Source organism: Betta splendens, chromosome 9 (genome assembly GCF_900634795.4).
Source record: "Betta splendens chromosome 9, fBetSpl5.4, whole genome shotgun sequence".
NCBI lineage: Eukaryota > Metazoa > Chordata > Actinopteri > Anabantiformes > Osphronemidae > Betta > Betta splendens.
The window spans coordinates 2,521,638-2,546,242 of NC_040889.2; the positions used below are offsets into that span (position 1 = coordinate 2,521,638).

At 41.2% G+C, this 24,605-nt stretch overlaps 1 long non-coding RNA gene across 1 annotated transcript in view; it reads left to right on the top strand.

The window, feature by feature from the left end:
* LOC114861387 (uncharacterized) overlaps positions 1 to 22,845 on the top strand; it is a 35,189-nt gene extending 12,344 nt beyond the window's left edge. The window contains exons 4-7 of the long non-coding RNA XR_008695568.1: positions 1,012 to 1,079; positions 12,636 to 12,739; positions 13,024 to 13,094; positions 19,464 to 22,845. This is a non-coding gene — a long non-coding RNA (uncharacterized LOC114861387). The remainder of the gene's footprint in view (positions 1 to 1,011; positions 1,080 to 12,635; positions 12,740 to 13,023; positions 13,095 to 19,463) is intronic.
* The last annotated feature ends 1,760 nt before the right edge of the window (positions 22,846 to 24,605 follow it).

Consider the following 24,605-nt stretch of genomic DNA (forward strand, 5'->3'; position numbering starts at 1 on the left):
TGTTTACAGGATCAACATCTAACCTAAATGTAGCACAATTTACCTCTGCACATAGCACATTTTGAAGTTACTGTTGTGTTTTGTCTCCCTGGAGGTTTACTAGCACTTACATACCAGACAGTACATAATAAATGTTCCATCATACCTCTGTCTAACTCAACTCCAAGGAATTTTGTTTTTAATAGCATAACTCTTGCATTGGAAGTAAAGCATGTTTGCGCTCAAGACAGTTTTAACCTTGTACACTGTTGTTTTTGCATGCTAGGATAGAGCCCGACTCACATGTCACACATCTAGACTATTCCCAATAAACCCCACTTGCCTTTTAAGTGCCTTTAAAGCTATGTCCCACTGGTATTCCCATCATTATTGACAGCTTTTTTAAGACTTGACTTTATTGTTTTCAGTCTTGTTTCAATTTTTTTAGTGCCGACTGAGAGCACACGGCACATACTGAACATTGTGTCTTCTTGACATTGTGTGTAAACATGGCCTTTTGGGAGTTGCTGGAAATGAAAGTGACTTAAAATATAACGTCTTCTGTTTTTCAGCGGTTGGAGGTGTACAATTTTCATAGGTAAATGACTTTCAAGAACTGTGCAGAGGTAGGATGGAACATCTTTGTGGGGAATATCGAGGATGAGGAAAAAATTCCACAGACCAAGAGAGTTGACTCAGAGTTTATGCCACTTTGTTATTCACAAGGAAAACCTTTCCAAAAACCTTCACAGCAACTTCGTGCACAAAGTTGCTTTAGTGTCCCGCTGCATGAGGTAAACTGTAGGTCACACCGTTTTAAAGGGATTTTATTGGAAGATGCAGTGAATTGCAGGTTGTAGCAGTCAGCATAAAAGAGAATGTAGCTGAACAAATCACTGGCAGGATCTGCTGTATGAGGCATCTTTAAGTTTATGCATGTATGGCAAATTGCAAGTGAGTTCATAACGTTTGCATTCCTAAAGTAGCTTTGGTGTGTCTGATTATAACAAACCTTTGTTGTCTTCTTTTTAGAATTGTTTTGGCAATGCTGATGTGGTGAGTGCAAATCCATGGTGGCGCCAGAGGACACCTGGTCTCATGTAGGTTTAAGATTATTTTACCCATTATCTCAAAATTGCCCCCCCTTGCTAGAGTGTTCTGTTAAGTTCCAGGCAGATTGCTGTCGTCTTGTAAAAATTTATAGTAAATATAGAAAGGTAAATCGTAGTTAGCTGCCACTGGAAGCCAACCTGAGTAGGTTCATGAAACCTGAAGTTACATACTATTACAGTACAGAGATTTTGTCAGGTTTCATAGTCATATTAAATACATGATTGGATTGTGTTGCTGCTCACATCAAGACTAAGTCTTATAATTAGTGCTGAAAAGAAAGAAAAGACACTCATTAAGTGATTAGTTAATTTGAATGAAAATTAATCAGGCGCAATTTCACAAATTGATTGCCTTGGTTACTGGTTTTTAAGCAAAGTTAACACAATATTCTGGTTTAAGCAAATAAAAGGTGCCACATCTGGGACTAAGAATAAATACTTTAGTCTTAACACTTAATTGATAATATTTTGATTTATTTTTGATCATAATTCAGCATTTTTCTATAATGTAAATAGATATGTTTAACTATATCAACCGGTGATTACTTATGTAGTTCAGAACTAACAGGAATGTAGATTTTGAAGCTGCTAAACATGTGGAAGTAGTTTCTTTCATAGTTGTGGGAGAATGAGAGCTATGTACAATGTGTCATCCGGTGGAAAGGACAGCAGGAACTGTGTTGTCATTGGTTGAGCAATGCTAGGAAATGGTGTTGGTGTGAGGGGATGATAGAAGTGATATGGTGTTGAAGAAGAGAAGAGGGGGGGGGGGACAAAGCCCAGAGTTGCACCTGTTGGGAGGTGAAAAACACTTTTAATATGTTCCTGGATAAGTATGATTGTCAACTGTTCTTGAGACGCAAGAGAACAGAAGGAGAAGGTCAAAGAGGTTATACAGAGATAGAAAATCCAACATATTTCAAGTCGTGATAGCACAGACACAGGCCTGTAATTGTACTAATGCTATATGTAAATTTATTTTCTCTTAATTTTGTTATTCCTTTTTCTCTACTACACCCCACAAAGCCATCGTAGAATCATGGTGTTTTCAAAGGTAGTGTCACGCTTCGAGTCTTCTCCTCCCATTGCGGTTTTCCTACTGATGTCTCCTCATTCTTTGTTCCAGTTCAGTGGGGTGTGTGCCCATGCGCTTTCGAATGCGAGCATGCACTGAGAGAGAGTGAAGGGTGGGTTGGATCTCTGTGTGTGCTCCCCCCACCCTATTTTTGTATGACAGGAGGAGTGTGTGTGTGTGTGTGTGTGTGTGTGTGTGTGTGTGTGTGTGTGTGTGTGTGTCAGCAGCAGTATTTGATGTTGCTAAGTGCAAGTCTGCATGGTATCTGTACGTCTTGTGTGCGTTTCTGCGTGGGGCATGCCAATGAAGAAAGAGGGGGCTATGTAAGTGAATCTGCAGGGTTGTTGTGCATGTGAGTAGGCATGTACTCAGGTGAATGTGTGTTAAGGAGAGAACAAGATCCAACGGAAAAAAAACACTTTGCGTGCCTCCTTAGGAGTGTGGGAGCAGCCCCTTACACACACTGTACACTCCTGGGACTAGCATGTTCATTATTCTTCCTAAAAGAACCATTAAAATTTCATCAGTGCAATGCAATCTGTAGCAGGGCGGGGGGTAGGATTGCGAGTGTAAGAGTAGGGGAGAGCGAGAGAGAGGGAGAGGAGGGAGCCTGCACACTCCACTCATTTGCGGCCGTCTGCCTCCTCGTGGCTCAATTTACCAACCGAGAGCATGCCGACGCACAGATTAGGACTTCCCTTGTGATGTGCCACCAGCATCCCTTCCCTCCCGCTTCCTCCATTCACCCCACCTTTCTCCACCGCTACACTAAGGGAGACTTTCCTCAGGCTACAGGAGGAAAGAGTTAGCATCAGGACGAAAGGAGTTAAAAAGGCGCTGCTGGATTTTTTTTCTTCTCGCTGCTGGCAGGTTTGGATTCTTGATCTACGGACTGCTGGATGGGTCACATTGAAAGCATTGATGGCTAAATCCTAAGTGGAATGTTATTTTAATTGGAACCCTACTTTAAACTTGTGTGGGAGTGGGGGATTTAAAGGTGAGCCATGGATTTGATGCCTACTAACTTGTTGAGTAGCATGGAAAAATAATGTATTGCCTTTTTTGATCAACTTTTCTGTTTTTATGTTGCATGTCATACTAGCATTTTTTTAAACGAGTGGTGCTTGTTGATGCTCTTGTTTGTCAGCTCTCATTAGAAACACAGGAAAATCAAAAGCAGCTTTTAACGACGTGTGGAATACCTTAAACTACAAACCTCCTTCACCCTACCCAACCTTCACCAATACTGCCACCCGCCCCAGCGTGTCACTTTGTTTTGCCAACATCGCCATCACTCAGGTAGAACTGATGGCGCTAATTGTGTTCTAATTAGGTTTCTCCCAAGCTGCGAATGGTTTTACCTTCCAAGCACATGAGAGAGTTTTTAGGGTGGAGCATGTGGTTTTGTATGAAAGAGAGATGATGCGTGTATGTGAATGAACAGAAAGGAATAGACTGTTACATTGAAAAGCTGTTTTCGATGTCTGTACGGTCTAGAGAGCGAGTTTAAACAGAAAGTGGGGGGCTGTGTGTGTGTGTGTGTGTGTGTGTGTGTGTGTGTGTGTGTGTGTGTGTGTGTGTGTGTGTGTGTGTGTGTGTGTGTGTGTGCGCCTGGTAGAGCTGAGGATGGATTGAATGGATGTTCTTTGCAGGCCCATCTGTGGAGGTCTTGATGGATAGTGACTTGCGGAGGGTGTGAGGCGTGTGAATTAGTAGGCGGAAGATGAAGAGGCACAGCGGAATGGGGGAGGGTGTCTGCAAGGGACTACGAAACAGATCTCCCATGAGTGTGTGTGCGCATGGGTTTGTGTGTGTGTGAATGTAAGTGGTGGAGGTGTGCTAGGATTCTGTGTAGTGTGAAATGCGTGATAGAGACTGACTTGGATTTGGAAGTTTTTTGTCCAGACTTTATCCAAACGTGTTTGCAAATAAATGCACTGATTTGCATTTGGCTAGAAGTTGGTTTTGGTGCCATTGGATTCAGTATTGATGGGTGGAAAGATATATCTGATTGCTTATTTATTTGTGCAGTCAATTGCACAGCAGCTCCTCTCAAATGTACAGTACATGATCTGCATGAGCCTGCATGCGTTCTACTCCGTAGATGCTCAACTGAGTGACATGTCTTATACAAAATACTGTAACAGCATTATTCAGGTCCTAATATTATGTGTGACTTTGACAGCATATAGCAGGGCTGCATTATTACCCACACCTACAGAACAGTATATACAGTACATGGGTGGCCCAACCAAGGCAACAAGGAAATTAGCTATACATGCAGGGCTGGCTCTAGCTAATTTCAGCTACACTGCATTAAAACCATGTCTTTTAAAATGCTTTTTAGATTACTTCTACTCGGTACATGAATTTCATACATTTTGCAAAATGTAGTGTATGTCTTACTTATTGTTCTTCTTGTTTTTACTATATATATCCTGTCCTTAGTAAGCCATTAGTGTTTTTAGCATTGCAATGCATTACACATTACAACACACACTACAAGGATGTCATGAAAGTGGACGGAAGGCAGAAAGGAGAGCAAAATAGAGAAGCTCAGTGTATTATGGAGCGTCTCCCAGCATTTAAATCTAAAGCAGCTAACTAAGAAATGGTTCTGAGTGACATGATCCTGCACTAACTGTAAGCTTTATCAGTAACTACACAAATGTAAGTACATGTAAAGGACTCTGTCACAAAGAAGTATTGGGACAAACACATTCAGTATTTTGATTTCAGAACAATGGAATCAAGACCATGTTTCTACATGGTATAATAAGCTTCAGTTTGTATGCATGTATGCATAATGTCCCTTATTCTCTCCCATCCCATGTAACCCTCTGGGAATTTGGGTGTATGTGTTGAAATATGATTTTGCCCTCCCAATCTGTTTTATTAAACAGGGCGAGGCAGTCCCCCAAACATCGCTTTGCAATGGCAGCGTTTCCAATGCAGCAAAATCGAGCCACATCCTGACGCCAGCTGTATATCACTGAGGCAATTACAACCGTTGCAGATCTGTTGGTAATAAAAGAAAGGTTTATGAAGCGGAGGGGTTGCCAGGCTGGGGGAAAAAGCTAATAGAGTGGAGATGTTTGGTGTGAGCGTTTGAGGCACGCTGAGCTAAAGGAGAGGACTGTTTAATCGGTGTTGTTTATTTTACAGTATGTCGACCTGACAGTTTATGTCGACTGTGTGCAGATTACATCGCCTGACTTCTAAAAAACAACACAAATACATATGTAACCTCAACTTCTAATCTTGCCTCCCTCATACCTCCCTTTTTTGTGATCCATGGCAGACATAATGAGATTTGATGTTAATCCCGGCACAATATCACAAGATTACATGCTGCAATAATGCTCCATGCAATGCAGGCACAGCTGAGGGTGGAGAATGGGCTTGGCACGTGCAGGGGACGCTTGGCGTCGAGAAAGCACATTAATGTAATCTATGTGTAATTGAGCAGTAATGCCGTTTGTATGTGGATGAATAGGGACAGTAGAAGACTCTTTTTTAACATTGTTCCGGAGAGACCGGCCAAAGAAGAGCAGGGACAATGTTATGCTAATGAAGCGAGAGCGTGAGTTATGCTGGAGTTGCCTTAGGTAGATTGAAGAAGAGACTGATCCTGTGAGGGTGAGGAATTGCCTTTGGAAGGAGGGGGAGAGGCGATTATTTATCTGTAAACCAGCGTCAAAGTCATAAAGTAACAGAATGTGATTAATGAACAGAGGCAGGCATGGTAGTGGGGCTTGCAGTAGTCCAGAGAATCTCTAGATGGGAAAGCGGCTTTGCAGTGTCATTGTGTGACTGCTGTGGTTTGAAATTAATTTAGTAAATGTTCTGATGCTAGAATAAAAGTGGTCATCCATCTGAAGTGATGAAGTGATGAAATATTCTAGATCTTGTGTGTATAGAAAAAGTTCTCCCAGAACAGTCCTTCCATAAATTTGCATTGAAATCTTAAAAAGTCGAGAAACACATTGTCCCTGCTCTTCTTTGGCCGGAGAGACCGGCCAAAGAAGAGCAGGGACAATGTTATGCTAATGAAGCGAGAGCGTGAGTTATGCTGGAGTTGCCTTAGGTAGATTGAAGAAGAGACTGATCCTGCGAGGGTGAGGAATTGCCTTTGGAAGGAGGGGGAGAGGCGATTATTTATCTGTAAACCAGCGTCAAAGTCATAAAGTAACAGAATGTGATTAATGAACAGAGGCAGGCATGGTAGTGGGGCTTGCAGTAGTCCAGAGAATCTCTAGATGGGAAAGCGGCTTTGCAGTGTCATTGTGTGACTGCTGTGGTTTGAAATTAATTTAGTAAATGTTCTGAGGCTAGAATAAAAGTGGTCATCCATCTGAAGTGATGAAGTGATGAAATATTCTAGATCTTGTGTGTATAGAAAAAGTTCTCCTAGAACAGTCCTTCCATAAATTTGCATTGAAATCTTAAAAAGTCGAGAAACACACACTGATCAGTCAATCACCCGGTGGTTTTAATGTGGTGGTATTGCAGGTGGGTGGTCAGCTTGGGAGGACTGCATTGAGAAATGGAAAGGCTTCTTATTATACAGTATAGTAGACAGTTCCCACAAACATTGGGCCAACTGACATCTACTTTATATACACAGTATCCCAACTAAACAAGACTTGCAGAGCTTCGTCATTATAATATGGCTTTCTCTCATAAGGGTTACAGGGGTGGTGGAGCAATCCTAGCTGTCATTGGGCAACAGGCGGAGTAAGACCCCAGACAGGTCGCCACACTCTCTAATGCTTTATAATCTACTGTTAATGCCAAAGCTCATACATTCATGCAGTGTCAAACTGGCAGTGCTTTGGTTCTGCTGCTACCAGCTGTGTCAATAGAGTATTTAATCAGGGGTATTGATCAGCCACACTGGATCATGAAACAGAGCGATTACATGCCAGCTTCATTCGCTGGGAAAACTAACCATGACATTGTGACACATATTTCATCCAAATCAATAATTCTGCTCCTGAGCTGTCACAGAATCAGAGCTGAATGTATAAAACTTCAAAACCTTGTGGCTGTCTTGCCACAATGAGGTTTTAGAAATGTGTTTATTTAATTTTTTTTCTTACGTGTAACTGAGTGTGAAATTTAATATCCTATGTTATTTTAAAGTACGATGTTATGCTTGAATCATTATTTGATGTCAGCAGGAAACACTGTGTCATGTCTCGTAAACGTGCGCACATTTAGGCTTTCCGCCGCCTCTCGGCCCTCGGTTACCATGGTAACAGAGAAAGCTCAGGTCACATTTGACACAGATTGTTTTCAACAGCAATTAAACATAAAGCTACCTGCAGCTGGCTGCTTGTTGCTCCAGTGATTCTTGATATGGAACATCATGTGAACGCTTGATGTAGTTTACAGAGCTACAAACAACACCATCCACGACGATCCTATAGATGAATAAACAGTTCTTACATCAAATGGTCATAGTTTCTTTTCCTAACAAATATCCAACAGTTTTGTTTTTTTTTCTATTAGTCTGATTTGCCTTTTGCAAACCCTGCTGTAAACAGTGAAGTATGAGGCTGATGAGAACTCAAACCCTTTGCTGACGCCTAGCTGACACTTAGCTAGTGCGCGTTTACCTGTGCCTGTCCCTGTATATAGTAAACAGGTTGCCGGAGGCTATTTTCCACCTTATTTGCCAAATTGGTTCAGCAGGGAATAGTATGTCTTTGAGCTGCACCAACAAAAGCCAAAGCAACAAGAAAGCACCAATAGTGACTCTCATTGTTTGATAATAATGATCTCTGTGACAGTACTTACTTTGTACTTAGTTGTCTTACTCAGCTGTAGTGTCAGCAATATTACAGGAAAAGTAGTGTTCAGAGTATTCAGTGGTCGATTTTAGCTTAGCTGAGGCAGCAAACTTGTCAGGAAACGGCATAGAGCGGACCCAAATGCACAGTGCCAGGACACGAGGTAGGTGGTGAAAAAATTAGGTTTATTCCAGTAATCGTTGTCACAAGCAGTCCAGGTCATACAAGATAGAGCGTAGGATTAACGTACAAATGGAGCAGGCTTAATCGGGTCAGAGACAGGCGTGGGTCAAAGGCTCAGATTTCCTAGTTTGAATCAGCAGGCTTAGACAGGTCCGGTAACAGGCAGAGTTCAGCAACAGAAACAAGAGTTTACAATACCGGTCGGGATAAGGCAAGAATCGGTGGTCAGGAATATGGAACTGGATAAGCTGAACGGGAAACTGCTGGAACGCGTAGACATAGATTCACTAACGATCTGGCGGCTTACTGTGGTTACTGGTGGGCGTTAAATACCCAGGTGACTAATGATTAATGCAGGACAGGTGCGAGTAATGACAACCGGAACGTGAAGCGGGAAATAACCAGATGAAAACAGAAACCGAAAGTACTACAAAATAAAACAGGAAATCAAAACATGACAAGTGAAACAGAGTCCTTCAGAATAAAACGGGAAATAAAATGTTGTAAACATCCTCACCTGCATAAGGACCTGCAGGCTTGTCTTAACCTTTTCATTCATAGTGGTCTATTAGCTATTCAAAAGCTGCAATTGCATTGGATTGTATTAGGCATGGAATAAGCCCAAAAGGAAATAAAAGCATTTTGTTCTTGCATGAAAGTGCTTATGTGACAAAAAACATTTTGCACATCGTTAATATTTACCATGGCATCTGGTTTCTTTTGTCCCCCATATGGTTCTCATACCAGAGCTGTGAATTTAATACACTGTTTAACAGTTATTGATCATTTTAAGCTTCCACTTTACTTTATGATGCATTTGTTTAGATTAGGCTGCATTTTATTTTAGGTGTTCTGCATATTTTGCTACTTCTTCGCCTGTCACATAATAGCCCTTTTGTCTAGCCCTCTAACTACATCCTTGTGGAAGCTTAATCGCAGCTATTTATTTTCACTAATTACTACAACTACTACAAGTGTCGAATATAAATTAATCACAAACAAAAATGGTATCTGATGAGCTGGTGAGGTGTCCTCTAAGTGATACAATATATAGCAATGGGTTCCTGTTGAATTTTTTTATTATTATTAATGAGCCACTGTGGAACCAAGTGATGTATAGTAGGACTTTTACAAATGTCCTAAAACCTAGGCCCTAACACCCTGTTGTTCTTTGACCAACACCACACAGTGGACACTTACTCACTGTTGTATGGACATAGCATTTTATTATTAGTTGTAGGAATTTAATAAAGTTTTCTATGTGATAACTTAATTGTTACACTTTGTGGTATATACAGTATCACTATCACTTTTAGTTCTTGTTTTGAAAACATAAAAGACCATTTGTGTTTTGTATAGCTGCAATTTTCTGATACTTATGTAGGGCTGCAACAACGAATTGAGCAATCTATAATAATCGATGACGAAAATTTATCGATAATGATTTGCCGTTATGGATTCGGGCTGTTCACTTTTATTGCTTAGCACTGCCTACGTATTTAGTTAGCCTATGTTAGACAGTGCTGTAGATTACTTCCTGGTTGTCTCATGTGAATGTCTTGTGTTAAATGTTTAGGTTTGTGTGCCCGTAGTCCTGCCTTGCAGTGAGTTTGTTTGTATTTAATAAATCATTAAACTGTAAATCCTGTGTTGGGTCGTGCATTTAGGGTCTCCCCTCTTCCCTGTTCCCCTGCGACCTGGTCAGCGGATGGTTGTAACAGGGTCCTGTCAAGTCCCGACGGTTCGGAACCGTACGGGGGGAGTTTGTAACACTACCTACCTACCTACCTATCTACCTTCCTTCCTTCCTTCCTTCCTTCCTTCCTTCCTTAAACAGCGCAGGCACTAAATGTAACAGCAGCATTAAAATATGACGACATTGTTTTTAGTGGTTGTCACTGTTGCCTCAGATCCAGAAGGAGCCCAGGAGTCTCTGTGGAGTTTACATATTCTCCCGCGAATTTGTGGGTTTTCTCTCACAGTCAGGTTGACTGGATCTGTTGACTGGAACATTGGAATAAAACTCTTGCTTCGTTTATTTATATCTTTGTTTGAGAAGAGTCAAAATCAAAATTTAGATTTAGTTTAGTTAGTCTAATAAGGAACTTCTAATAAGCAAAAAATAAAATAATAATTTTTATTTTTGTTCATCCGATTAATCGAAAAAATAATCAACAGATTAATTGATTAATCGAGAAAATAATCGACATATTAATTGATTAATCGAGAAAATAATCGACAGATTAATTGATTAGTTAGTTAGTTGCAGCCCTAGATTTACGTTACAATAATATCATTAGGGCTTTATCATGTTTTAATGCGATGGTGGGGCATTGTTTATGTCTGACCTCTGACCCAGTGAGGTGATAACTTATCCCCCCCGCCTGATACGCTTCCTACTAATATCACGCTGGATCAATGACCATCATTTACATCTCCTTGAATTAAAGCAGCAGTGTGTCGCAACGGCTTTGGGTCCCATGAATCACACTTTATTGACCATTTGGTGAGTTACAGACAACCGTTGAATACCAAGTGCTGGTGAAAGGCCAGTGGGTGGGGAAAAGTGTTGAAAAGCTGAGGCGAATGAAGGCGGCACTGTCAGCTCTAAACACCAAGCTGTGATAAAACTGCCACAGCTGCTGCTGCTCATAAAAATATGGATTCTGCCTTCAGTTGGATTTATTAGAACTGAGAGAGATTAAAGCACACACTCATCATCCATTTAAACTATTTTGTTTATCGAAGAAATGTTTCCTGATGTATTTAGGTATTTTCCCAAAGAGATGCTTTCATCAGCAGTAAATATTTTAATGCATGTTTGGTAAATTATGCACCATCCTTGCATCATTATCAAAAATGTTTGTTGTGTTTTTATGTATTAACGTAAAACACACCTCAATTGCTTTATCCACTTTTAATCAATTTATCATTTGGACAGCACAAGATTCTGTGCAATGCTCCTATCAGACAAGTTGTTTTACTTGAGGACAGTATGATGATCTTTCTTTCTTTATGAGGCTGCTCTTTACCTGTCAGACAAAACAGATGGAGGATGCCCTTTGATCCCGGTGGCCTACATCAGAGGCCGTCCTGTCACCCTTGACAGCAGGTGCCAGCTACCCTCCTCCTTATATCACAGGGAAAGCATGCCAAGACTTTCTTGGAATATTCAAGAAGAAAGAAGTGGGAAAATTAGCATTCATAAAGAATGCATGAGTTTAGAATACGCTTCATAAAATTACACTGCTGAGAGAAATGAGGAGGTCTTGGAGCAATACAGCTGTGCTTTTAGCAAGTTTAGCATTTACTGAGATCCAGTGTTATTGCTTGTACCAGCATGTGCGAAGTCTTGGGAGAGTGCTGGCTCCATTTTCTTTATCAGCTATTGCTGCTTGTTTGAGGCTACTACATAAAGTAATGGAACAACATCCCTATGGTACTTGAAAGAGCACCAGCTTATTGCTTGCAGCCTACACTTACTTTACAGTATGAATGCTTGAATCACAATCTCCCCTAAGAAGTAATCCTACATTTTTTAATTTTACATACATGTGAAAGTGTTTGTACGCAAAACTGGCCAGATCTGAAGTCACGTTCTGGTGGCCTGGTGGAGGTCGGTTAAGGAGGTGCCTTACCTAGAGCCGTCATCTGAGTATTTGACTGGTCACGTTGTGCTGATGGATGGTTGGTGGCTTGCAGTGAAATAATGATTTTAAGGATCAGTGAAGTCTTGCTTCTGCATGTGGAAAAACTATATAGGATTGCACCCAAAACAAAATTTTTAACTAGTTACCCACAATAAACTGTGATGCCTATAGCAAAGGCAAATTATGACAGTTTTTTTATAAAGACTAATAATAACAAAAGCATGTTTTACAGTATGAATTGCGTGTGGCAATTTGTATTCTAATGTACAGGTAAGCCTTTTAGACTTTTATACATTGGTAAAGCAGGGAACTCTCCCTTGCAGGTCAGAGATCCAAGCTACAATTATGCTCTTACTGCAGTGGTAAGACCTTTTGAATGGCAGAGGCTGTGTTATGCAAGATGCTAGTAAACCAAACAGACAAGTTGAACCCTTGTCAAGTCCGCAGAGGGGCCAGCTACTGAACCTGTGGCTATCTTTGCATGCTTGGAGTCTTCCTAGGTGGCACGTTTACCTAACCTGAGCGTGACTCAGTCTTTCCCCTGCTAGTTGTTGGAGTAAAATAGGTTTGGAAAAAACAGACAACAAGCAAAAACAATCACTTAGCGTGGCACAAGATGCATGTAGTATAAGCTTCTCCTTTCCTCTCCCTCTCAAAGCACCATGGCAACATTTACTTTGATATGCAGATACCCTTGCCATTTGTACGGTGCAGCACCAAGGGGAATATTGACTTTTCAGAGAAGCAGAGAGCTTTTGCATTAATTTTGAAGACCACTCTCTTGTTTGCCTTTTTGTTTATTTTAATCATGCATGCACATCTTTCTCTCTTCTTTCTCAAGATGTGGATGGAAGACAGCGTGCAGAAGCCAGGGGGTTCACTCTGAGGAGAAAGCTAGTGGCCCTGTTACCTTCATGTAGCGCCACACAACCTGCAAGCTCGGAGGTCAGCTTCACTGTTTTTGATTGCACCAGTCATCATAATGTCTCTTTTTTACTAAGGTTTTTCTAATGTGTTTGGAATTTGTCCACGTCCACCAACTCGTCTCATTGCTGACTGAGGAGAAAAATCTTACTTTAACTGAACTAAATGGCACCCACCATGGACTGCCTATGTCCTGGTCGAGGCGTGAGCCGGACACAGGGCCGTGTTGGCAAGCTGTAGATTTCTGGATCCTCTTCAGCTAATTTCCTGTGTTTTTATTCTGGAGTAATTCTTATTTGTACCAGGGATGGATGTACCAGACACCAGCAAACATGGCAAGAAGTCGACAAGTCAAAAACTGGAGGACCAAAAGAAGGTAGGACTGCCCCGTCTTTTGTTTACTTTCTTTCATTCTCTTCGATGAGTGTTGCCTTCTTAAAAGCTTGTTCTGTTTTCCAGTTCATTTTTGGCAAATTTTTGGTCCTCTTTACAACACAGGGGACGTGTTGATTTATTTGCTGCTGCTGTCTGAGTTCCGGGTAATTGTTTGGGCTTTTTATCTTCTAATGTCTATTTATAAAAGGGGGGTGGGTAGGTTTTCAAATTGTTTTGTCTTTGAGGTGCGTTGTATTATAACCTCATTGGGAATGAAGATAAATAAAGACAAATAGTTTTCTCTGAAGCAATATGATGTCGAATACAAGCTTTTCATTCTATTATGCAAAAAACTGAGATGGGTTAGATGTGATGAAGTTAACTGAGGGCATCTTTGAGTCTTACTTTCAGCACACTATTGTGAACTCAACTCAGGTTTGTCTTGGGGGCTGCATTGGCTGGATCGATTTAAATTAACTCAGGTTTCAGGCATAGCTCACACTGACTGCAGAATGTGAGATTTGACCAAAGCAATGCTAGCCTCTGCCTTTTTGGTCAGTTAAAAGTAATGAGCTCTCACCGGCAGGTCAGTGACCCTGGGTTCCAGGGTATATTGTATATGTAGAGTACATGTATTGAAAGCAAACATGTCTGTATATTGTACAGGAAGGCCTGAACTTAGTATACTAGGACTAGAAGACTATTAATACACAAATACAAGGACTTTTTTCTGTATAGCCACCTGCATACACTGTAGATATACACAGCAAAACAGGCTAAAACTCAGTTTAGATACATAGTCTCTTGCCTTTTGTCTGCCTCTGACCTGATTTCTCTAATGAAGTGCTTTCGATAAGTGTAATGATTGTCCAGGCGAAGCCCGGGGAACATCGGAGTGCAGTAAACACATAAGCATTTATCAAGTCTGACATTTGCGGCACTATTAGGATCTCATGAAAAAGATGATTGTACTGTATTATGCTCCTTGTAGACCTGAGAGTCATGGAAATGCTTTTTTTATTCTTTAAAGCCACATTGAGATGTGTTGCTGCTTGGGCTACCAGGCGACAGCATTCAATATTATTTTAGAGGCGGTAAAAGGATGGGTGGATGTGTTCTCAGTGATTCCAAAAGTCTGCAGCTACAGTTAGAACTAAAACCAGATATTTATAGTCCATAGATTTAAAAAATGTTGTGTATTATCTACGATTGTCGCTAAGCAAAGAGTGTCAAATTATCAAGTGGGAGGAGAATTGATTCTCTGTACTTCCACTACCTTTTTTTTATCTGCGTGACATGCCAAAAGATAATGTCTTCTTCTGAATCATCTGGAGTATTGCCTTCACCTGCAGAAGCAAATGGGATGTTTCTGGTGATATATTCGTGTTATAACTGGCTGACTTGATGGATGGTCCATCTGGGTTCCCACAGTTTATTTGATGTCAAGAGCAAAGTAGAGGCTGCGTGATGTGAAATTTGTGCACAAGAGGAAGTTGCAACTGAAGTTAAATTTCAGTAATATATAATAGTGTTTATTCTTTAGTTTCACTAAACTGTGAAAGGAAGGTGATATAACATGTCACTGTGTGTCAGAGGTCACACCTATACATGTAACTGCTCAACTCAAAGAAACCAAAGCCAGACTCTTTCAGACTAACATGGGTAAAGGCTTTGTCATCTGTGAAGGGTATCTAAATTCAACTCACACAATTCAAATTAAAATTGTAAAGTAAAGCAGTAGAATGCTGTATTTTGGCAGTACTGCTCCTTTCATCACAGTTGGAGTCTTTTTCTTTCCCTTCCTCTCTCTTGCTTTCCTCCCACTCCTTTCTCACTTTTCCTCCCGCTCCTATTTACAGCTGTCCCAGATGGAAGGTCCTACATTTTCATCTGCCTGCCTGTAAATGAGGAAGCCGTGATTACGACCACACTGTTCATCTGACCTCGAGGGAGAATTCAAACGTAGTGATTGGTTGAGTAAGGTCAGGCAGGGGCAGTGTTGCGAGGCCCTCTCTATAAAGCCTTTTTTATCATCAATTTTTTCATGCTTCGGGGAGGCTAGCTGGCAAAAAAACAAGCAAATAAAGCAAATAATGTAATATCTTGTTGGTTTGCGTTGCAGAGGTTCCCTGCGTAGCATCGTGTCATTGCTCTGATGTCAGGCCAGAGGCTACAGTAGCAGTTAGATTGTACACAGCATATGCTGATTAAAGAATTGACCATGCAAGTTTTTTTATAGATGTGCTCCACGCTGTTTAGAAATGTAAAAGGTCGCATTTGACAGCCTATAGATCTTCCTGAACACTTACTATTAATGTTGAATTGATTTGTCAAACATTTACAGTACATGTTTCAGTTAAGCTGTAGGTCTACAGTAGGTCTGTGTGCCATGTGAGTAACAATCAGGTTCATATTAAATCTTTAACAGGTGCTTTTATAAATGTTTGCTCCCTGTGTTGGAAAAACCTGACTGTCAAATCTAGTATATTTCTGTATAGATAATGTCTCCATGTGGCATGACTACTGTACATGATGAACAAACTTTGGGTGCAATTCAACAGTAACATTCTTGTAGAAAAAGGGATTATACTTTACTAAATTTGAAAATGATTTTTAACTGGGATGTGAATTGTTAAACCTGTAAAGCCACAGAAAGAAACAAAGTTGTTGATAATATGAATAATAGACAATTCGATTGTTATTCATTCTTTATAACATTGAGTTGACATTCTTACCTAAGTCCAGCCATTATATACAGTACAGTACATGTACAGATACTGTAACACAAGTAGCCAGTAATCAATAGCCTAATAAAGCATTATTGGGTTGAGGTTGAGGAGTTTTGAAGTCCCATAAAAAGTCCTCAGAGGCAGAGGGATGAGAGTAATGATGTCCAGGTCAGAGAAGGATTGGGGCATGGCATGGTTAAAGACAATAACAAAAAGGGGGAGGAAACGTTGAAAAAACAAATTGTCATCCAAGACTGAGGGAGACGACGGGGAAGGGACTGGAGTGGTAAACCCAAAGTCTGCAGTGGAATGCGATAGTCCAGGCAAAGGGTGAAATGAACCCAGTGACACTGTTAGAAAGCTGCTCCGTCTGCAGCTGACATCACTACAGGGTAAAGATATCTAGCCACACAATTACATCTGGGTGGAGAAGCCACATGTCTCCTTACAGCCTGCTGTCTGATGGTTCCTAAATACTTGCATCACAGTTGCCTTGCAGTGTAAACTATTCCTCTGTTCCTCATCTGCCTTCCTCCAAACTGTTCGTTAAACCTTATGGAAGTTGTTTAAGTCATCATAGAGCATACCAGTAATCTCAGAAATACTTGGCCTCCATCAGGGCTGCAATTCCCCAGTGTCTAGTAAAAGGCACGCTCTCCTAAACTGCATGCTACTGAGATTAGATTGCTACCCCTTGTTGACATTGCATCACTTTGACTTTTTTTGTGCAGGTACAAAGATCAGTCTGCTATATATTTATTAGGACCCTGTCTCCTATGATGACATGTTGGATGTGGTTACAGCCAGACAGGGAAATCGGATGGATTGCCTTCACTTACATGCAGCATATTTAAGCACGTTCGTGTCCGCTGTGAACGAATGTGGCATTCCTCTTTTCGCAGGGGCACATACAGTATCATTGTGTCGTAAAGAGGAGGGGAGGCCACAGAATCATGTGGGGTGTTCAAATGGATCCCTCTTATCCTGCTACAATGGGCAGCTCCCTTACAGTATCATTGTGTCGTAAAGAGGAGGGGAGGCCACAGAATCATGTGGGGTGTTCAAATGGATCCCTCTTATCCTGCTACAATGGGCAGCTCCCTTAATGTATACATCTTGTAAAGGATCCGGCTGTAAAAATGACAATCATCTCAGGACCTGGGATCTACTGTTAAGAATGGTTGGATTGTAACTCAAAACATGTTATGAAATGGACGTGACAGCTTGAAATTATTCAAATTTATTCAAAATACAACTCAGAGTACTCAAGCTGGGGCACAGGTAGGAGCTGATCTCCCAGCAGTTGCAAAGCGAAGCGTTTGACATGACGGCGGGTTTGTCTCGAACAGTGTTGTCGCGTGATAGCTCAGCTTGCTGGAATTGTTTTTACGTTGTAATCACGTGGGTGCATGCAGACCGTATGTTGATGGGAGATGTCTCATGCATTATTCATCCTGTATTCGCAGCATGTTGTCATGTGATGATGTTCCCTCCCCCCCCCCCCCCCTCCCTTCCCATGTCTGGATTGTGATCTCCGGAAGAAGCAATCTTTCAGCGATAACAATACCTGCGTGAGCACACCTGTATACACACAAGGTCGTGTAGAGAACATGCAAATGGGTTTGCTTAGATCTAATACTTATGTACAGTAACTGTGAGCATTAAACATGCAGGTGGGCTGTGCTGTGTTACCATGATGCTTTAGGTTGCCTGCGTCAACCATTTGGATCCTCCAACAAATTCTGCACTGTGTGAAGCCTTTAGCCCTTTTTCTAATCTTATTACACACGCTTTGTCTGTGTGATATGTTAGTTGGTGAGCACTGAACTGAATTCACTGAGCCAGTTCCTCTTCTGCCAAATGTGATCATACTAACAAAATTCCATTAAAGTGACATGTGCTCATAAAGACTTAAGTGAGAGGCAAGCACTGTTGATCACACGTAATCATGTCACCGTATAATGTGGTTAGGTTCTGAAACATGCATGGGTATGACCATTGCACTGTCTGTTTACAGCGCAAACGGCCTCTGTAGGCACAGCAAACCAACTTTTTCCTGTTTAACCTACTAGCATTTATTCCAAATCTAACTTTTTAGTCACGCATCAGGTTCAATTCCTGGAGGCGGACCTGTGTGGAGTTTGCATGTTCTCCACATGTTCGCGTGGGTTCTTCCCACGGTCCAAAAACATGTGTTAGGTGGATTGGTCACTCTAAATTGCCCATATGGGTGTGAATGGTTGTTTTTATATGTGTGGCCCTGTGATGGACTGATGACCTGTCCAAGGTGTACCCCGCTTCTTGCCCCCCGCAACCCCACGTACAGGATTAAGCGGAATAATAGAAAATGCTACATGAGCATTGAAATCACAAAGTCTCACTAGTTTGTATTCATTTCCAAAGGCAAGTCAGCAGACACTGTGCCAAACATCATGTCTCTCCTCACCTTCTCAGTCATATCTAATTAACAGCGATGGAGCAAACTTTATTAGAACTGTTATGAGGCTTTATAGATGCCTCAGTTGCTCTTGAACCGGTGACCTGTCTAGGTTGTACACTCCCGCATCAGATGACAGCTGCGATCGGCTACAGCATCCCGGTCCTCATGATAGTGGATTACTGTGTATTTTTTCTGACTTTTATGGTTGTTGGCTTATTTTTGTATTTTGCTATTTTGTGATCAATAGCATGCTTTAAATCATCATATTCATCCTGCATATTCATTAACACAGTGGTTTGTTTGCCTACAGTGTGTAAACTACACTAACTTTCACTACAAGTTTAGTGTCTTTAAATAAAATGCAAGTCTAAATACTGTAGCAGCCCATTTTGTTTGTTACAGTAGGTAAATCCTTATTTTCTTCCCCGCTTATATATTCTCAAACTTACTTCTACTTGAACATTGAACAAACATGCTAAAGACATGTCGGGGGAATGCATCAGCTCCATTTGACAGGCTGGCAGGTGGGGAATAGCTTTAATACCGACTTTGAGGGGCTCATTGTAAGAAGTTAGGCTGCGTGAAGCCAAGAGAGTGTTGCAGATGCTTTGAAAAGCAAATCTGTGTGTTATGACATTATAGGTAATGTTTTTTATTCAGCATCTGGGGTGCTGGCTCTTGTCTAACATTACAGAAGTACAGAATTAATACTAATAATAGTAGATGAACCTAGACACCCTCACTTCATTATAGGATATTTAAAGTCTATTCTCGTAAAGTCTCATACAGTATCTGTTCCAAACCTTGATTGCCCAATTACTTGCAGGAAGAAATTGTGTGATTTCATGTCTTTGGGTTATGTATGGATATAATAGAGTGTACACACACTTTTTACAATGTACATATTGTGACTAATAGCTTGCATAGGCCTCCTTGGCATTGCAGTGCTTTGTGGCAGCGTGAAAACAGAAAGTCTGCGCCACAGAAATGTTGTGGTGCTACAGAAAAAGCTGAGATGCACAGGATGAGATGAAAAAAAACAAAGATGAAAACGCAGGCTGGCAGAGCTAGACGTGATGTACAGTAACATAAGTAAGAATCCTACAGTATAACTCTGGTGAAGTGTTTGTATAAGCTGGACCAGAAGATGGGAGAAAATGCACACTTTGACAGTCTGGCTCCATTTCTTTTCCTTATCCAGGGTGGTTCCTGTGGTCATGCTTCTCATTTCGAGGACTCCCATTGCGCCATGGGAAGAGCCCTCAAGGTCACAACAAACAAGGCTTGTGTGCGACCACATAATGAGAGTTTCTTCCGCATCATGGCCCGACGGATCACAAAGACCATAGCTTGGCCTTGGATGGAAACGCTCTATCTGCCCCTTCAGATAAACATACTGTCTGGACGGAAAACAGTGTTTCTCATTTCTAATTTTGTTCCTATTTGTGGGACTGTTGCCTGAGGGGCCATATTACTCTGTTCTAGTCAGTTTAACAAGAATTTAATATAGAATACTTTATTTTTAATGATTGAGACCTCAGAGAATAATTCAAAAATCATTACAGAAAGGCAAGTTTGAATCTAATTTGTACCTTAACTCAGATTGAAATGGGGTCACCCTAGGATTAGGAGGTTCCTGTATGGACTTAGGTTAACCCCCTAACCCCTAATGGACCCACTCCTATTAGTCTTTACAGTATGATATTTTGCCCTGAGACTTGAATGTAGCTGAGTGGAATTTGGAGCACAAAATACTAATTTTCCTTCTTGATGACGTGACAAACCAGATTTTTTTCATTCCTTTTTAGTCAGAATACTGAAAGATACTTTTACTATAACAGGCTGTTAAAGGCCCTCTTGTGTTTTTATTTCAGAAAAAAATTGGATCCGTTAAACAATTTACTGAAGTGGTATTGTTGATTTGATCTTGAGACCCTGTCACTATGTGCAACCTGATGCTGCAGTGTTAACAAGATGGATTTTCTATTGTACGGTCTGAACCTTGCTGTCAGCCTCTTAACATCATTATTATTTTCATACTGCGAGGACGGCCTGGGAACTTAAACTTTAGCATCACTTATCTTAAGGTGGACTGTTGTCATTTACATGTACACTATTTGCACTTACGGAAGGAAGTAGCTGGCCTGTAGATACTCCAGGTTGTATTAAACACTCTCTGTTGCAGTAAGAGTAGTACACACTTCAAAAAACTGGGTAGACAGAAAACACAGAGGTTGAATAGTTGTTAAGGGATAGTGGGATTTAACTTTTTCTGCAGTGTGTCAAGAGGAAGGGCATTTTGGGGGTGAGGGAGGGAGGTGTTAATGAAAACTGCAAGAGTCAAATTCTGTGTACTGGAAATGAGAACTAAATCAGTAATGTACAAGTCTACCAGTCTCTACCAGTCTTAAAGGTACTGTACAGTATTTCATGGCAAGTTTGTACGATAATTGCTATGTGTATTAGAGCACTCCACCGCCACTAAAACCTGGTTGTTGTGACTTAATTGAACCACTTCCCTTCAACATGGAATGTGCCAGTTTGAAGTATGGTTGAACGGCACCTCAGACAATTCCAACATCTAGCTGCACTTGAGTGGTCATTTGCATCTGTACGAGAAGTGAGAGGAAAGTAAAGAGGCAGTGCATCACACTGACAACATACTGTAGACAGGATGAGATCAGCATGATTAAGTGTCACTGAGAACCGGGTTAACCTTCAAGTACAATTGCAGAAACTTGGAATCCACAGAAACTGTTCTTTGCCAAATCAAAGCAACACTAAGAAAAAGCTGATGAAGACTTAATTTCTAAGTGATAGCAATAACCATTTATTACTTGGCAAAGGCTAACAACAAGTTTGCCAAGGGCATGTGTTAAGGTATGTATTATAATGAATAAAAGGGTATCAGGCCTGCATGGTGTATTCCACATGGTAAACAGTACCTCACTATCTTAGCACCTCTTTGAAAACCACAGTACAGCGGCAACACAGAGCGCACGTGGTGGCAATAACAGAATAATCTCTGCTGAAGAACCAAAGCACTGAATTATTCAACAGATTCAGAACAAAATGTGTGCTGAACTGGCCAATTTACCTCAGCTCTGAATTTAAAGCTTTTTTTTCCTATAAACATAACAACAATGGATTTTTTAGATTACTGTTTGAGGCACTGTCCTGCCTACTTTGCACAAACTTTACATATATTATCAAAGAAACATCAGATATCTGTCACTTTAGAAGTTGTCAAGCATATCAGTGTAAATATAACATAACTGCTCTTGGGGATAGCGGAAGGATGTTTTCAGGTTCCTTTTATTTGCTGCACCATTACTGCGGTTAGTTCTTTAGCAGCGTCAGCTGTGTAAACCACTTTAGTTTTTGGCTGCAATATATATATATATTGAGGCAATAGGCCGTGAAATAACTGCAGTTTGGGTGGAAAGCGGCGCTTTGAGGGCTGGTTTAAGTGCCTTGTACGGGTTGGATCTCGATTTTGTGCTGCATTGTCGGCTGGATAACAAGAAGGTAAATGTTATTTGCTGAGGGCATGAGGTGAAATTGTCAAATACAATTTGCACCAGTGTTGCCAGGTGTTACCAGGTCACTGATACCAGGTCCAAAATACCAGGTCACTGATTACCATTGATTTTTATCAGCCCCTTTGCTCAAATCCAAAAGGCAGCTTGAGCGAAGAGTACGATGTGCCTTTTAATCTACGATGTTTCCTCTGCAGCCAAGTAGCCCACAAAGAACACAGACATTGATCCTGGGAGTATTTTTCTCTTTTCTGTTTTTTAAAAACAGAATGCCTCATTTTTGTTTTATCACCTGAATATTGACTTTGCTGGATCAACTGTCACCCAGCTGGCCTCACTCACCAGCCTCTGGATCGTCAGAGCTGTTTCCTACTTACTTCTGGAGCAGTCTGTCATGGGGGGGACCCATGGTAAAATGTCACCCGTGCCACCTTTCTGCACCTCGGCTCAGCTAAACAACCGCTGTGATATTTGTGGCAAGGTTGCATACTTTGACACCGTCTCCTTGGTTCACTGTCGGGATGTCGTTCCTTTCCTTGTGGTGTACGCGGTGCTGGCAGCGCATATGTGTGGGAGACAGACGTTGTTGACAGTGACCCACTTCCCAGCATGCTCTCCTGTGGTGGGTGACAGAGCAGCAGTTGGCTCGAAGAGTGAATAACGCTCACCTGCTGTCAGGGAGTGTGAGTGGGACTTGCTAAGGCTAAAACTACAGCACACAAAACCTTCTGTAACTCGCGTTCTGACTCGCAAAGTCCTTGTCCTTGTGTTCAGTTTCATTTGTGGTTTTGGTGATTGACAGGTCTGACATTTAGAAGTATGATCTATGATTTGATTTTATGATACATAAAATCTATCTAATAATAATTAATCTTAACTCAAGTTGTTAAAAGGCCTAAAATTATCAGAATAGTGGATATAGGGTAGTTTAAGCAATTAGAAAACTTTAAGCAAGTTAAAGCAAGAATGAATACACTACAGATAAAATATATTTATATAAGAGGGAATATTAGTGCACGGTTAGATGTCAGCAGTCAGCAACAGTTGTTTTTTGACAGTTATTTCCTCCTCTGTGGTCCCCTGCTGCAGGAGCCAGATGAGGAGCCAGGTTTTGGACTGGCAGGACACCTCATTAGTCTTTTCCTGCAGGTATTCGCTGTGTCACCTGTGTTTTGGCAAGCGAGGCTCACAAAGCTACTTGACTTCAGTGAAGACAGGCTGGAGGAGAAAGAAAACAAAGGACAATAAGAAGAGCTGGAGGAGAAAGACAACAGGACAAGTGCTGAGGGAGTCGTGTGTCCAATGTTTGTGGATGAATCTGGCTTACATGTACCTGTATGTTCAAGTGATGCACTTACACCAGCAAATGGTTTTATTTACTGTGAAAAAGAGAGACTAGAAACATTCACAGTGGTATTTTCTTGCGAAACCACCGTCTTACAACAAAACTCTCATCTAACCATGTGTCAAACAAATGTTGTAATAGTACTGTTTGCTTTCTATTCTCTAGTTAGCTGTGATTGTTTAGACAGTCATGGTGCAACAGTTAAAAACACACAAGCGACTGGAAATGCAGTCCTTTTTTTGTGTTTAACATGAGGTGCTGCTGAGAATATGAAATGTCCACATCTGTCTCCTTATTGTTTATTGGACTCATTTCCTGTAGTCATGTCGAATAAGTTTCCATGTGGTCGCAGTTCGCAGCAGATTTCTATCTGTGGTATCTTGGTGCTGCTATTTGAGGGTCCAGGCAACCAGTTAGAGCAATTGAACCAGGATGTCTGTGCTGTGTGACAGCAAAAACGCTACTGAGGCTGGATTTGACTAGTCTGAGTTGTTACTATACTGGAAGCTAGTAAACAGTAAAATAACGTGTTAACATGTCCTGGTAATCCAGCAGATAGGAAGTTGATTGAACAGTGTGCTGTGTGGCTAATTGAAAACTTTTAATGAACAGCACTCAGATGAAAAGCATCCAGTTATTAGAGCAGACAACCTGGCAGGCACGATGGAAATCATTTGGTATCTGCCAAAAATTTTACACCCCACAGGAAACCTTTGGAGGGCAGCAAAATTTACGCCAGCACACCTTTGCAATTTCACACTGCTCTCTTAACTGTGGAGAGATGCTAATCCTTCCTGTATAGGATCCAGGAGACACACGCTCGTTCCGTTGCTCTCAACCTGAGCCTCAGCCTCTTGTGAGAATAATCCCCGTCGACCCGTTTGGACTCGATCTTACCTTCGCCAGTCAACCTTCCTTGTCCTTTGCGTTTCTTCCCATTTAAAACAAGTGAATAAATTTAGAAGTTAATTATGCTTCAAAAGGCCATGGAGATGCACAGGAACCGTGTGTGGTCGGTGTATTAAAGCAGGTTGGTCATGCTCAAATAAATTGAATGTTCCACCTGACTTTCATGTCAGTAATATCAGAGTTTTAGATTTACATTGTACGTTTAATATATTCCGGGTCATGGGGTATTAGACTGTGTTCATATTTAAAGTCCTGGGCTCATCAACAATAAGCTGCTATTTTGTACTAATCCATCAATCCACTCTGCACGATCCCTCTGAATTAGTGTAGGATCTCTGTAAAATTACTGAAACTGTCTGCAAGAGTTCATATCACATGAAGTACAGTATCTACCTGTGGATTTTTGTTGGCCTTCTCTGTTAGTTGCTAAAAGAGAGCATATTCATATGACAGGCTTGTTGGCTTGTTGGCTGTTTAACCTGTTCAACAGCTCTCAAACGTGGGTCAGGGTGAAGGGAGCACCTCAGTTCTGGGATCTGGATCACAGATT